Genomic DNA, 17,555 nt, shown 5'->3' with positions numbered 1-17,555 from the left:
TGTTTCATGAAACACGTTTTGGAACTGGATCTGTTCCAAAACACCACCATTTTCGTGTTTTGTATTGTATTTTGGGTTCTGATTTTTTTTTAAAAGGATAAAAACTGCCAAAATCACAGAATTTATTTTCTTTTGGGGAGGGGGGGGGGGGGGTTGGGGTGTGGTACAGGGGTCCGACAGTCAGGATCCCGACAATCATTAGCCCGACGTTGGAAAAATGACACCGATTTTATTCACCCTCTATAGGGGTCGTGGACCCCCACGAGGGAAAATAGCAGACGGCCGTCGGGAACCCGGCTGTCGGTGTTTTCAGAGTCAGGATCCCGACGTTGGGTAAATGCCTATCGGAATCCCGACTGTTGAGACCCCGTCCGGCACCCGGGGTTTTGCTCCTACGCTATTATTAACCTCAATATCATTAAGTTCCACTCATTTCCAGTTTATTCTGAACACCTCGCATCTCACAATATTGTTTTTAGGGCAAAAGGTTGCACTGAGGTAGCTGGATAACTATGCTGAGCCACACAATTGTGCGGTACAAACACGTGGCTCATCTAGGAGTGGCACTGCAGTGGCAGAAAGGATGGCAGTTTGAAAAACTAGGCCCCAAAAAGTACATAATGGCCCTCCCACCATTATGTGCGTAAATAGGATGCATACTTTAACAAACCAATCATTTCAGCAAAATTATTATTTTGCAGCACCCGGTGTACACACAGGTGAGGTGAGACCTGTGTAATACCCTCTCCCAGCTAACAGTCACACAGCAGCAGATACCAAAAAATGTTAAAAGATTATTATTAAGGAATTCAAGTCAGTAACCCTTATTGTCCAACAAAATTAGATTGATTATTTTGCAGCACCAATTATTTTGCAGCACCGGCGTGCACACAGGTGAGCTGAGACTTGTAGTACCCTGTGCCATCTAACAGTCACACAGCAGCAGACACATAAAAATTTAAAATTATTATTATTTAAGTCAGTAACCCTTATTGTAAAAAAAAGAATGATTTATTATTTTGCAGCACCAATGTGAGTTGAGAGTTGTACTATCCTGGCCTCAGGGCCGGATTAACAATGGGCCTGATGGAGCTACAGCTCCAGGCCCACTCTCCAAATAGGCCCATTTTGTAGCTGAGGGCCAGGGCTTTCCAACAAGCCCAGCCCCGCATCTCTAGCCCACCGGGACCCGGAGATACCGACAGGCAAACCTGGAACGTTTTCCCCTTAGGAGAACATGGGACCCGCTAATTCCGACCTCCACCCGGTTCCAATGGCCCCTGGCATCACAGAAGCTCGAGGTTGATCCCAGTCGAACCCAAATCGCTGGGCCTTCATTCTGATACCTGGTCCATATGGGTTCATTGGTTCTAGAGAAATTGCAGGTAAACTAATTTTTTCTCATTTCTGAAATGTCATTTCATGGCTGTTCATGTTGTTTGAGGACAGATTTCTCTGGAACCAAATGGCCCAGTTTCCTGGGACCAAAATCATTCGAAGCCTACATGTAAATGGGTCAGTTGGTTACGAAGATATAGCTGGTTGTTTAAAGGGGGGCAGGGGTGGTTTTATCTCCCCCTCACACCAGAAAATGCAGGGACTAGGCTGGTGTAAAAGGGGCCAGTCCGGGAATGTCACTGCATGATCCTGGTACCAAATTCCTGGATAAGTGCCTGCATTTTCTGGTATGAAAGGGGTATTATTTCAAATAGCTGGGACCTGCAGTGCTCTGACTACAGTCGGGCAGCCCCCTGCTCTCTGCCCGGCTGTCATTTCTGCCCGGCGGTTGCTGTCCCCCAGCTACCACGAGCATATATTCCCCTTTGGCAATGAGCATGTATTCCCCTTTGGCAATGAGCATGTAACCCCACATGGCAATGAGCATGGAACCCCTGGCAATGAGCATGGAACCCCTGGCAGGGGCAAACGCAGGATTTTCAGAAGGGGGTTTCCAGAGGGGCGGAGCAAAGCACGGAGATGGACACTTAGGTGACCCAGTATATGCCGGGTCAGTTAAAGTATTGTAGATAGACCAAATGTTATAATAATAATAATAATAATAATAATAATAATAAAATATATATATATATATATATATATATATATACACATACAGGGGCGTCAACAGCAGTGTAGACCCCTGGCATAGCAATGTATTGGGGCCCCTGCCTATCCTCCAGCGTTAGGGGTGGTGGAAGCTTTGATGTCCCGCGGGCGGTAGGGGGTATTAAATCAACCGCTCAGCATGTAGGGCCTGTATCAGCAATTTCCACTAATTACCCCTTTGCTGCACAGATGGTGGGAGATGGGGTGGGAGAAGGGGGCATTGGGCTGAATGAAGGGGCCCTGATACATAACTTCCAGGGTGGTAGAGGATGTTTAATACGCAGAGGAGGGGTGTGTAGTGGAGTGGGCTTATTATTCATAATTTTCTGGTGGGAGGACAGCTTGCTTGACTGCAGATATCTCCAGTTCCCGGAAATAGATTTCTAAGATTTTAATGGAATTATAAACTAAAGAATCCCACCTACCAAATGGTACTGGGGACTAGGGGATCAGAGTTCAGGAGGCAGAGCAATCTGCCAACGAGTATATAAAACTACATACCAGGTGTGTGGAGCTGGAGCAGTAACAGTAACCAGCTGCTGGAAGGCTGATATCTCTGGTTCTGGGAAAAGTAGAGACAAGCTACTAGTATCTATAAAAGGGGGAGAGTCACAGCTTTTGGAACATACCCTCAGAAAAACTCTGTCAGACAGAACCTGAAATATCTGACTGGGAAGAGTAATTAACAGGCTTGGATGGGGACCACTGTTTTGAAGTCAGATATCTCTGTTTCCCAAGGGCCGATTTTTAAAAATTCTTGTACCTATGGAAAGAGGGGACCCTCAGCTTTCAGACTAGGGGGGATTTCTGGGTACTCAGAACCCCCCCCCCCCCCCCCTGCGTGCACTACTGCCTGGCAATGAGCATGTAGGTAAGCAGCACTTATGTAGCATCATTTTTAATAGGCATTATGGTGTTTGGCATAATACGTAATGAACATTATGGTGTGTGGCTTAACATGTAATGAGCATTATGGTGTCATTTTTTTAATATGTGCCTTTTCACGCAATGTCCCTGTTTATGAAGCATATTGTGCATTATTGCTCAATCGGTTTGGTATAGTGTGTAATACAAAATTGAGATTTCCAAACTGTCTGAGGCGCAAAAGATCCTGATGGTGTTCGGACCGACAAGATTTTCAAATAGTTTCTCCGTATGTGTGAATCCCCTCCGTATGTATTTTGAAAACATAAACCAGAGAAATCAACAATTAGGCTAAGTTCAAACACATAGGTAAATTTCACAGGTGGAGCGAACAGAAAGAACTGAGGGTGAGCGTACCCCTACTCACTCTGGGGTGAATTTATGAAGCTTGGAGAAGTGTTATCTATCCCCATAAAGAACGTTATGAGCAAGGTGATAATGGTTCAGCCAATCAGCTCTTACCTGTCAATTTACATATTGTAGCTGATTGGCTGAACCATTATCACCTTGCTCATAACGTTCTTTATGGGGATAGATAACACTTCTCCAAGCTTCATAAATTCACCCCTCTGTGAGTGGCACTGTACGTGCACGTAGCGTGTACTTTCTCCTGTTGGAATCAGTCTTCTCTATTCTCTCTCCTCGCTCCAAATAATGTGTATATCATAAGAAAAAAAATAAATAATATTGTGTAAACCCGTTTCCTTCTGGGTGTATATAGAATTTTCAGTAAAAAAGTGATTCTGGGGCGCACCTCACTCACCCAATCTCAGGGGGAGGCACACATATAAAGGTATCTTTAAATACAGTGAACTTGTGATACAATTCAATGGTGAAAAATGGGCGTACCCCACTCACGGTAGATGTAGATGGTGTATATGCCCGTAGCAGGTTCTTTTAAGTTTTTTTTCTCTCTCTTATCCGACGAGATACTCTTAAATTTTCTCCAAAGTGTGGACATGAAACATAAATAGAAAAAACACAATGTGTAGTTTCGTCCTGACTGATCAGTGTTTAACCAGGGAACCACAAAGTGGTGTGTACTGAATCGTACCAGGACTCACTCGTTAGAGGTTTTTATAAAGTGTGTAAAGGTATCTTTGTGGGGTGTGGGATTTATAGAAGATTCCTCCACCAAAACCAAAGTGTAGAAAGTTTTCTTTACCCATGGCTCAATCCATGTGGCAAAATGTGAATTTTGCCTTAATCTGTGTGGCAATAATGTGAATTTTGCCTTATTCCATGTGGCATAATGTATAAGAGGCAAGTACAGTATAAGGGGGTTACTATTGTGTTGCATGATTTGTATAAGGGGTATATGGTGTAGTGAACTTAGGTGACCACATAAAAGGTGCTGAAATGTTGTCTACCAAGTTTTCGGCTTTCAAATTTTTTTTATGACTAGAGTGCCGCCTCACCCCGCATGTATCTTAGACATCGGCATCCTGTGGGTGCACCTTTGGAGCGCACCCGCCAATATATCTCCCTGCATTTTTCCTATGCCAGCCTCCTGCCTTTTCCAGGCATATATAATAAGTTGAAAGTATTTACACAAATAGAGACACACCCATGAGCAGACCACCCAACCAGAACACTGGTCACGCCCCCACATTATTAGGTGCTGGCCACAACCCCTATTATTGCGCCTAATAGACCCTTGATCATTTTCAGCTCCAGGCCCATTTCGACCTTAATCTGGCTCTGCCTGGCCTGTACCAGCGTAGTCACACAGCAGCAGACTCAGAACAATTGAAAAGGATTATTATTAAGGATTTATGAATTTAAGTCAGTAACCCTTATTGTCCAAAAAAATTTGATTGATTATTTTTTGCAGCACCAATTATTATTTATTTTGCAGCACCGGCGTGCATACAGGTGAGGTGAGACTTGTGTATTGTACTACCCTGCCCCAGTTCAGCCACACAGCAGCAGAGGCACAGAAAATTTTAAAAGGATTATTAATTGTCAGTAACCCTTATTGTAAAAAAAAAAAAAAAAATGATTTATTATTTTGCAGCACCGATGTGCGGTGTGCACACAGGTGAGTTGAGACTTGTACTACCCTGGCCTGTACCACCTTAGTCACACAGCAGTAGACACAGAAAAAAAAATATTTTAAAGGGATTATAAATTAATGAGGCACAGATTACAGGTTAAATTTACCACAAAATATCACAGGCACAGACTCTGTTATACTAGTAGTTAAATTTAGTGATGAGCGGGTCCGGATCTCCGAGATCCGGATCCGCACGGACGTCCTGAATCCGAATCCGGATCCAGGACGTCCGCGGACTCCCGCGCAGGCCCGGAGCCGAAATCGAGGCCCGACGTCACATTGGTGACGTCGGATTCTCGCGAGATCCGGATTACATAAAAGCCGGGACACGCCGCCGCCATCTTCATTCTGTGGGGCGACGCAGAGCAGGCAGCAGTGCTGCCAGAGAGGGGGGTTTTATTTATTGCTCCGTGAGGGGGGTTTGCTGGAGCGTTGTGTGTGTCACTGTGCTGCTTGCTGCTAAAGAGCTGCAAGTACAGAGGGGGTTTAATCATTTTTATTGTGCTGCTGGAGAGTGATTTTTTTTCTATATTGCTGTAGCCTGCTCATCTGTAATTTGTGTCACTGCTGCTGCTACAGAATACTACAGACAGAGGGGGGTTTATTGTACTGCCGCAGAGGGGGTTTTCTTTCTATATTGCTATAGCCTGCTCATCTCTAATTGTGTCACTGCTGCTGCTAGCCTGCTACAGAATACTACAGACAGAGGGGGGTTTAATAATTTTTATTGTGCTGCCAGAGAGGGTTTTTGTGCTGCCTGGCTACCTGTTATATGGTTGTAAACACCTACCAGGCAGTCACCTCTGTTGTTGCCAGTGCCACTACCTTGTACCTACCTCTCAGAGTATATAAAAATAAATAAAAAAAAAATTAAAAATATATAAAAATATAAAAAAAAATAATTAAGTTGTTGTTGTTGCTGACACCACTGGCTGCCGTTAGATATCGCAGACTCAGTAATTAAATTTTTAACTGTGGTTTGCTGACGCCACTTGTTGTGTTACCTACCAGTGTATCCACTTTTGTATCTTGCTGCTGTTGTCACTGGCTAGTGACAACAACCAGCTGATATCTGGGTATCCAGTTTGCTGCCACCGCTGCCGTTACATATATCGCAGTAAATAACTCCGGTTTGCTGACGCCACTTGTTGTGTTACCTACCAGTGTATCCACAAAATAAATATTGTATCTTGCTGCTGTTGTCACTGGCTAGTGACAACCAGCTGATATCTGGGTATCCAGTTTGCTGCCACCGCTGCCGTTACATATATCGCAGTAAATAACTCCGGTTTGCTGACGCCACTTGTTGTGTTACCTACCAGTGTAACTATCCACAAAATAAATATTGTATCTTGCTGCTGTTGTCACTGGCTAGTGACAACCAGCTGATATCTGGGTATCCAGTTTGCTGCCACCGCTGCCGTTACATATATCGCAGTAAATAACTCCGGTTTGCTGACGCCACTTGTTGTGTTACCTACCAGTGTAACTATCCACAAAATAAATATTGTATCTTGCTGCTGTTGTCACTGGCTATATATAGTCCACTGGTGCTGCACTGCTGCCTGCACTGAATCTGCCAGTCTGGTGGTCTGTGGTCTGGGGCTCACAGCCTAATAAATAATAATGCCCTATATCTTATCTAGTTACCTGTGTGGTCTGGGGCTTACTGGCTAATAAATAATTAAATATTGCCTGCCTAATAAATAATTAAATACTGCCGTATATCTCTACCTTTGTGATCTGGGGCTCACTGGCTATACTGCCGTATATACCGTCTGGTCTGGGGCTCACTGGCTAATAAATAATTAAATACTGCCGTATATCTCTACCTTTGTGGTCTGGGGCTCACTGGCTATACTGCCGTATGTACCGTCTGGTCTGGGGCTCACTGCCTAATAAATAATTAAATACTGCCGTATAGCTCTACCTTTGTGGTCTGGGGCTCACTGCCTAATACTGATGTATCTGTATAACTGCCTGCTGGTGCATACCCACTGACATATATTAATTGCACTCCAGTGGCGCTGTTCTGTGACATAACTCCGCTGCAGTGCCACTCTTACATGAGCCACGTGTTTGGGCCGCACACTTGTGTGGCTTAGCATAGTTATCCAGCTACCTCGGTGCAACCTTTTGTCCTAAAAACAATATTGTAAGGTGTGAGCTGTTCAGAATAGACTGTAAATGAGTGGAAATGAATGTTATTGAGGTTAATATAGCGTAGGAGCAAAAAAAACACCCAAATTCTGCGATTTTAGCAGTTTTTATGCTTTTTAACAAAAAAATCAGAACCCAAAACCCAAAAAATCCAAACACAAAACACTTAGGAGGTGTTTTGCCAAAACCCATTAGAACCCAAAACCTCAAGGTAATCAGAACCCAAAACCCAAAACCCAAAACCTGAAAAGTGGCCGGTGCACATCTCTAGTTAAATTACTAGTTGGTGCCAGGGACTGGACAGGTAAATCAATGAGGCACAGGCACAGACTACATGGATAAATAATATACAGCACAGACTGTCAGTCACAGTGTACCACACTACACTACACTAACACACTAACACAGTCTTACTCAGCAGTGTAGTAGTTAAAACCAGGGCCGGACTGACCATCTGGCAGTTCTGGCAAATGGCAGAAGGGCTGATGGCCGTGTGGGCCGATTTTGCTCAAAAACTTCACCCTGAGCCTGCTGCCTCCCTGTCCCTGTCTGTCCGTCACTGTAAAGCGCCTCGCTGCCGCTGCATCATTTGCATATTGACGCCATTTTCCCTGCATGATTTTACCATTTGGCTGAATATTTTACGCTGATTTGAGGAATATTTTTTAAATAATGTCTGGTTATAAGAATTCGTGTCATCTTGAAATACAGACAAGCACGTGGTCGTGATCCTTATAAATTAAATGACTAACATTCTGCATGCTAATAATTAGAACTGTTAGGCCGGCATCAGCAAAACAAAAGCAAGCTGATCGATAGTGTTGAAAATCCAAATAATGGCAATCCCTCTAATCTCTGCAGCATTACATTAAATAATTAAAAGTGCATATAAGGATAAATCTTTATTTATTTTATTTACCGAGAGATACTGTATACATTTATTCTGCTTATCTGTGGCTTCTGGATGCTTAGAGGAGCTTATGTAGCTGGCAGACATTGCCAAGCAGTAAGTTCCGGGTTAGTATAAGGCAATTGCTGCAGTCAATATCTTCAAACCTGACTTGGATAAGTGCTCAGGACAGAAGAGAACACAGAGTACTGACTGTTGGATTTGACTCAGTCCCAATGATCCTAGTCAAGGGGGAGTGAGAATAAGCATTTTTGGCGCCTTAGATCACATCACTTTCTTAACTCAGTCAAAACTAATAGTGGATCCATTTAGATTTTGTCTGACAGCGGGGTCATCTGAGAAGCACTGAACTTGTTAAACTTCTGCTTTTTTTTAACAATACAGCCTAATACAAAGACCTTCCAGCTGACGAACAAAGAAAATAATTGAACGCCTGCTAAGTACAATTGTGAACAAACAAGACTAAATTGTACAATGCTACAGTATCTATAATATATATGTCTAGTGTCCGTGTGTCTTCGAAACACTGCCATCTGTTAGCGGCAAGTGAAACCACATCTACTAGCTTTCAAAGCTTTAGCTTTGAGCGGGCTTACTAGTACCATATATTTGCAGACATCCGCTCTGATGGACTACATTTTTATAAATTCAAAATGAGGTCTTCTCTTATGCTGTGTACACACGGTGAGATTTGACATTAGATTTTGACTATATAGTCAAAATCCCAAGCTCCCAGAATACTTGCTGGTCCTCCTACACTTTGTATTTATTATTTATAAACAATGTATTATACAGCACAGCATATTCGGTTGCACTTTACAATAGAAGACAGTGATACAACAACTGGGTATTTACAGACGGTTAAAATGTATGAGGGCCCTGCTCGCAAGCTTACAATCTATAAGGAAATTGGTGATACACAAGGATAGGTGTTCTTTATTGCATAAAGTCCACCAGAATGCAAAGGTTCCTGGTGGACTGTGATATGGTAACCCAGCAGTTTAACCAGGGGTCATAAAGAGGGAAAGTGTCAAAAAGAAATATAGTGGATATGTGTGGACTGTACAGTGGGGATGTGATTAGATAGGAATGGTTTATGAAGGTTATGTGGCTGGTTCTGGAATCTGAAACGCTTGCCTGAAGAGGTGCGTTTTCAGGGAACGCTTCAAGAATTGGAGACTGGAGGATAGTCTTATTGTGCTTGGGAGGGCATTCCACAGAGTGGGTGCAGCCCAAAGAAAGTCCTGCAATCAAGAATGGAGACGTAGATCTTGTGAGGAGTGAAGAGGTCGGATTGGGAGATATTTTGAACTAAGAGAAAATATTTATGTTGGTGTAGTTTGGTTTATGGCCTTGTGTGTAAGTAAAAGTATTTTGTATTGTATATGGTAGAATACACTTCCTATTTGGTGGGCACAATATGATTGCTATGTATGGCAATCTGGGGGTAATCACTTTGGTAGCATTTTCATTGGTGCAATTCCCCTGCACCCACTTGCTGGCTGCCCCAAAAGCTCACCTGCTCCCCATTCACCCCTGGCAGCAGGAGAGACCAGCCGCTGGCATAGCAACCAGCCCTTGCAAGCTTTAGCCTGGCGATTTGTGAGTATTCAGAGGACAGGGCCTAACACCTTGAAGTGCCCACCCCCAGCAGAGATCTGTGACTGTGCTCAATGTAATGCCCGGCCTCTCTCTCTCCTTCTCTCTGTCCATCTCTGTCCTCTCTCTTTCTGTGAGACACCTGCTCTTTCTCCCCCTCCCACTCTCTTTCCCCACCTTCCTCTCTCCTTCTCTCCTTCCCCACCCCACTTTCCCTCTCTCCTCCCTCCTTCTATCTCTCTCCCCCTCTTCCCCCCTTTCTTCCACTAAATCTCCCCCATCTCTCCCTCTCTCCTTCTAGTACTTTTTTTTTTTTTTTGCTTTATTCTCTCTCTCTCTCCCTGACTCTGGGCAAAATGTACTAATCCTTAAAAAGGGATAAAGTGGAGGAGAGTGATAAACCTCCAACCAATGAGATCCTACCTGTCATTTTTCAAACCCAGCTTGTGACATGACAGGTACAGTAGGAGCTGATTGGCTGGCTGTTTATCACTCTCCATTTTATCACTTTTCAAACTTAGTTCTTCTCTTTCTCCCTCTCCCTCCATCTCCCTCTCTCTCTTGGGCCCTCTCTCTCTCTCTCTCTCTCTCTCTCTCTCTCTCTCTCTCCTGCATTTCTCTGCATTATGGCAGTTACCACTGTTATCATTGCCTCTGTTACCAATAAACCTGCAAGCCCGGTTACAGATCCTGTGGGTAGACTAGGGTGACCAACTCATCCCTTTAATCCGGGACACATATTAATTACACAGGTTCTGTGGCAGTTTAAAACCAGGTGAAATGGAGTCTTGAGGTGTGGCAGTTTAAAACCAGGTGAAAGCCAGCCACAGAACCTGTGTAATTAATATGTGTCCCGAATTAAAGGGATGAGTTGGTAACCCTAGGGTAGACTAACCTTAGTTTCACATTCCACTGTTACACCTTTTGAAATCCTCCAGGTTCTACACCAATACATCAAATCAGTAGAACATTCACATTGAAATCGGGGTGTTTTGGAACTACATAAACAAAGTTCTGAGTGCTCTCCATTTCAAGATTATTTTATAAATTCCCTCAAATGTCTTCTGTAACTTTATTCTCTTTTACATTACATTTGATCATTTCTTTGTTTGTACACTTATAAATAATAATGTTGCTTTCATTTAACATAATAATCCCTTTAAATATGTAAATATTGTAAAATAAGTAGCAAAGTTGGGTGAACTGAATACTGTTATTCCGGAGGTGTAAGACAATGGCATTTGATGCTGTTCTCCTCTCAGCATTGTTGATCACTCATGTTTACTTTATGAGGCTGCAAGGTTGATCAATGTTAACCTTGTCTGGGAGGGGAGTCCTGGAATATTTAAGTGTAGCTGTAGAACTACATTAAAGAGGCAGGGAAAAGGCACATAGACGCGGTGTGAGCAATGAATTATACCGCCAGCTTCAGAATCAATAGAGCTTTGATTTTTATCACAAAATACTGTGAAAAGGACAACACTTGATCAAACAATTCCGACATTATTGACAATTCTAGCAATATTAATTAAAGAGAAACACTTCGCTGATTGACTGATAAAGCAACCAATAACAGTAAATTATTGGCATTGATTTTTGCATATATTTAAGTCCAGTAACTTATTTTAATCGATGTCTCCGCTACAGTGTGTAGCCAGGAGAAGTCTAATGTGAAGATAAAGCTGGAGAAAATATGCTTAAGTGTATTATTGTCCAACTCTCATGTTCAAAAATACAGCATTCTAAAATGATTGGGATACGTGTTATCTGGACAAGGTTTACTGACCTGATGAACACCAATTAAACACGCCATGATATAATAATATATCATAAGTAAAGTTACAGAAAACTAGGTGAACCCGTAACAACCTTCAATCACTTTACTATGTCTTAGATCAGATTTACGGAAATGGAGATAGCCATTGATGCAGACATATAACCAGGGGAGGCTCCAGAGGAGGGACTGCTGCACAGTTCAAAATTAAAACAGGAGAACCACATCCAGTGCCAGTGAATCATTATGGAGTGGCAGTTGGTGCAACTCCGCTATTTGAATTTTGAACTTTGATGCCTCCCCTGAATATAACTGTAACATTATAAAGTGTCAGGCACTTTGTTGTGTGCTTCATTATTGCTTCTGTATGCAGGGCTGGTATACCATTAGGCAGCTAGAGGTGGCTGCCTAGGTGCTCCAGAATGTGTGGGGTGCACCTGAGTCTGACTATCACAAAATGATGGATGACTCTGGTAGAGGCAGCCTTGTTGATCTTAATGTTAATGACAGGTGTTAAATGTCCACACGTCCGTTATTGGTGTGTGGGTGGTGGTGGGAGAAGTAACCTGAAGTTTTGCCTAGGGTCCCCCAAAACTTTGCAGTGGCCCTGTCTGCATGGCATGTGTACTGTATAACTGCGTGTCTCTCTCTCTGTCACATGATACTGTAAAAATTAGACAGTTAAAACTTAGACAATCAAAATGATGACCCCTAAATTGCTAAAGAACAAATGTTGACATGGCAATAAGCTTGACAACCAAAAAACCAACATGAACCAAAGGTTGATGGGTCATTAGTTGACAATGAATAATTAATTGTCGGCAGTCAAAATGTCAACAGTTACAATGTTGAAAGGGTCAAAATGTACATAGGTAAAATGAAGACACAGTTCAAATGTTGACAGTCATAAGGTTGACTCTGAACATCAGTCAAAATGTCTATAGTCATAAAAAATGGCAGGTTAGATTGAGAACCATCTGCTTACATTCTGCTAGAAGCAGCTAAATGGTCACATCTTAGAAAATAATGTGCCCCCCCCCCCCCCCTCTCAAATCCATAACCAACTCTGTTCCTCTCAACTTAGGCAGGCAATGGGATCGGTAGCAAAACCAGCAGCAAACTGAACCACACATGTAAGTAATGCAATAGCAGGGAGATGAATACTGTGGAGTACTCCTACAATACCATTATCTTGTCTTAAACTGCAGCGGCATAACTATAGCACCGCAGATCCCGCCACTGCGGGGGGGGGTGCTGTGCATGTGGGGGCGCCGGGGGATGCGGTGCTATAGTTAACCCCCCAATCCCCCGCAGACTTACCTATCTCGCTAGTCCCGGCGGCTCCGTTCTTCTGCTGAGGACCACCACAAAATGGCCGCCCCCATATAGCACACAGTTCTCTAAAACTGTCTGCTGTATGGGGGCGGCCATTTTCTGGTGGTCCTCAGCTGAAGAACGGAGCCGCCGGGACCAGCGCAATAGGTAAGGCTGTGGGGGATTGAGGAGGGGTTTGCATGGGCTGCGGGGTGGGGGGGTAGGGGTGCTTGGCGGGGCGGCGGCGGGGAGGCGCCCAAAACGTAGCTATGCCACTGCTAAACTGGTTAGGTTTGGAAAGAGAAAGGGAGGGGTTGATGCATTAAGGGGGTGGGCCATTAGCACCAGGAAGTAGAGGGCTCTCCAGTCCTTATTTCCCATTTTCCAGGCCTTATTACCAAACATTTCTACTTTAAAAAATGAAAAAGAAAAAAAATATATTTACACCTCTGTTTAATAAAGTGATTTGTGAAATAAGAGCAAAGGAAAACATATTTTTCCTGGAACAACTCTCAGATTGTTTCAAGGTAGCATATTTACAATCACCAAAATGAAATGCTGAAAAATTACTGAGCCAAAAAAGTCCATTTTATTTTTATTGGAATTCTGTCAAGGTTCACAGACATTCAATTACGCTAAAGTGTTGTATTATTAGCCATAGTTGGAAAGGTGAATGCGATATATGGTGCAGCATTATTATTCTACCTTCTGCAGACTAACATATTTTACTGAGCAAATCATAAACTATTTTAAAGTACAAAAAAAATGAACTCTCCTATTGCCTCTATAGCCTGTTGGTATTGTACCAGAAAAAGTCCTGTTTTACCCTGGCTTTCCATAGCATGCATTCCTACTACTATAATAAGCAGTGGCAAATGTAGGATTTCTAGAAAGGGGTTTCCAAATGCAGTCCACAAATTTTCCACTGGAACATTGGAGCAAGAGCGGGAGTCTGGGGGGGCGCTAGTAGAACCTAGGGGGTTATTCTAGTCCATTCTTTCTGACAAAATCCTTCTTAGATGGACAAAACCCTGGGCCTTATTTTGGTTCATTCTTTCTGACAAAATCCTTCTTAGATGGGCAAAACCATGTGCACTGCAGGTGGGGCAGATGTAACATGTGCAGAGAGAATTAGATTTGGGTGGGGTTTTACTTCAAAGTGAGATCTATATTGAAGTGTAAAATCATGCAGTCAGTATTTTCCCTGCACAGAAACAAAATAACTCACCCAAATCTAATTCTCTCTGCACATGTTACATCTGCCCCCCTGCAGTGCACATGGTTTTGTCCATCTAAGAAGGATTTTGTCAGAAAGAATGAACTAGAATAAACCCCCTAGTAACGACCCTTGACATTAATATACACACTGGTCTTTTTATACACTGGATAATGTATGAAATACAGGGGTAGATTTATTAAGCTCAGTGAAGTGATAAAGTGTCTGGTATTTATCACCGGCCAATCAGCTCCTACCTATCATTAGTCAAGCCAAGCCTGTAACTTCACAGTTAGGAGCTGATTGGCTGGTGATAAAGTACCAGCCACATTATCACTTCACCGAGCTTAATAAATCTGCCCCACAGTACTAATATTTAACACTATATATAGCTATACTTTAGTACAGGATGTATCAAATTTTTTATATAAATAAGTTGACAGGAAAAGGTTAGACATACCTTAATGAATAAATTCACAAACTTAATAGAACCAGTACTACACTTTCAAAGCTCACATTCTCCCACTTCATGGTAAGGCTCCTGTCTCTTTTTCCTGGCAACTGCTCTCTAGTTCAGTGCACTGACTGAGGACACAGCAAACTTGGCAGAAGAAGTTACTACCACTTGGCATGTGCAGCAGTTCTGCTCTGTCCCTTACACTGCATGATGTGGCGACAACTCCAGTAATTGTATTATATACCATTGCAATTGTCATAATTTAAACCATTTGCCAAGAGGATGGGGCATAAACCCCCCTGCATTTCCCTATGATAAGAAAACTATTTTGTTCTCTCACTAACCTTAAAAATACGGGGTCAATTCAGGCTCATAGCAGGCATGCTGTTTGCTACTGAGGAGGCAGGCGGTGATGGAGACGGAGCTGAAGCAGGGGAAAGCCCAGCATTGTATTGCTTCTCCGTGAAAGCAGCAGCTGTCCTTCCCTGTTGGAGATTTAGCTCTTGCTGTGAGATCCTCACTGATAACACTGTACAGGGAAGGAATTTCATATTCCAAAAACCCGATGGGTGATTGCACTTTTATGCGTATTTAGCGCTCCACAACCAAATCATGTTCCATTAAGTCAAGTTGAGAAGTGGTACAAAAGATCTTTAGAGGGGATTTCTCTTCTCCTCCTAATATATTATTTGGAGGTCAAATTCTTTTTGAAAAGAATCTTGAGTATACCCCTGAGGAAGTCATTGTAGAGGAAACGCGTTGGGTTTCTCTTTTACTGTTTTGCCTATGACAAATATGAAGGACTAAATAAACAATTCTTTGGCTGAAATTCTCTGGTCTGCTTCACTGAACATTTGTATCACCATATATATGGACATTATTCATTATTTCTAGGCGCCATACCACAACTGTGTATTCTATTGTTTCTTGTGTCCCCCAACCCTCTGGGGATTGAGTGGTAAGGCAGCCGGTGTTAATTTTATATTTAATTCACAAGCGCGTGGAGGATTATTGGGTTTTGTGTAAAATATATATATATATATATATATATATATATGCAGAAATAAAAATAAAATAGAAGTCATATATAATTTATCACCATTAAGTGCATATGTAAATAATAAAGAGCTTTATATAAGTATAGTGGCAGAACTCCAGTGGTTGCAAACTCTGCTTACAACCAAAATGAATCATCACAAGCACAATATAACAGAAACAGGATTTCACAGCACATTCGTGTCACCCACCTGTGCTGACCAGCACAGGCCACAATGGATAAGCTACAGCACCGGCCCACACAAATGTTACTATGGTGCTTGGAATGTAGTATTCTGCTCCTGCCTAAGCAGACCAGCAGATCTAACAATGATCCAACAATACAAATAATGGGGGGAAAAAAAATTTTTTTTTTAGCAACTGACAGGATATTATACTACTACATTTGCCAAGCAGGAAATAAAAATAGTAGTTTGATGTAACTTTTACTCAGGAGGATATCCTAATAGCATCAGTACTTTATCACTACGTTACAAGGTGCGCTGCCATCTATCGTATTATCCCCAGTGCCGGTGTCCTTATCCCACTCAGGCACGTGAATCAAAATATAACACATGGGATTGTGAAAGTCAGGTTTGTTTATCTGAATCAGTGGCGTCACATGAGGGGTGCAGGCCACACCCACAAGTCACCTGCTAAGTGGTGAAACCAAAGAAACAATTGAGTCTATGGGGGGGGCAGCCCACGTCCACCGGACCCCTCGAGTGAAGGAAATTGGGTTGTATGCTTAGCCACATCTCCTCCTGTGACCTCTGGCGGCCACGGAAAGAGGGTATAGCCTCATGGGACAGGGCACATGAGGCTATGCCCTCTTTCAGTGGCCGCCAGAGGGTAAAGTTGGCCATAGTACATCACAACGACCTGCATATGACCTGATCACATGCAGGTCATAAAAGCAACCGTATGAGCGATCACAATTGACTTGAAAAGCACACATGATCTGCTTAGGACCGCAAGCAAAGCCGATGGATCATAATAGCAGCTTGTATGATCTGAGGATCAACCTCTCGATCACGCATGTTACCGATAGTCCTCACGGTGTGCACACAATCGATCGCGCAACCTGTCGAAATTGTGCGTTTTGGCCTGAGCTCGTTCTAGTGTATGGCCAGCTTAAGAGACAACATTGTCTGAGTTTACATTCACACTGTTATTTCAGGTGGTGGACAAGCCAACAACCCTCTTACTCACACCTGATTGGACAGGAAAGAGTTATGCTCACTTTCAACAACCCAGTGGAAAAAAACAACTTTTTGTCCAATATTGAGGAAATTTAGCCACAGTAAATAGTCTGAATTGCGATGACAGAGCTGAAAGAGGTTAATCTTAATGTATGTCTTCGTGGTAAAACATAAATAAAGGGAAAAAAATAAATATTCTTTCAGGGCCGGTGCTAGGGTGTCCGGTGCCATCCTGCAAACCATACATTTTTTGCCCTTTCACAATGTTGCAGGCACTAAAGGTGCTATCGTTATGGGCTATCGCATCAAACTGCATGCATGCAATATGTGTGCGATGCGATCCAAAAGCAGTACAAAAAGTATGTGCAGCACTCGTGACTGAGGGGGAAAGGAGGGGAGAGGAGGAGATGGAAGAAGAGGGGAGGAGATAGAGGGGGCAGAGTGTTGAGGACTGGCAGTGGCACTGGCACAGCACACTGAGAAGAGGGAAGGAAGGGGAGGCGGCACTGCTGCCTGTTCGTCATTTGATTGACAGCTGACGGCATAGGGAGCAATGGGTAGGGGGCGGATCCGGACATGACATGCCTCAGCGCAAGTGTCCGTGAGGAAGAGGGGGCAGGTCGCAGGAGGAGGACAGTGTGTGCGCAGTGCAGGGAGCTGCTCAGCCTCTCCATACTGCCACCTGCTGTCAGACAGGCACTGCGGGCGACATGCAGGAGGCAGTGACAGTGAGGGCTGAGGCAGCTTTAGCAGAGCAGGGAGGGAGACAGTGCCTTTTCAGCATGGCGCCTCCCTGCTTTGC

Source organism: Crinia signifera, chromosome 3 (assembly GCF_055691185.1).
Source record: "Crinia signifera chromosome 3, ASM5569118v1, whole genome shotgun sequence".
Classification (NCBI taxonomy): Eukaryota; Metazoa; Chordata; class Amphibia; order Anura; family Myobatrachidae; genus Crinia; species Crinia signifera.
The sequence above is the reverse complement of the archived record's forward strand: the minus strand, read 5'-3'. Positions refer to the sequence as shown.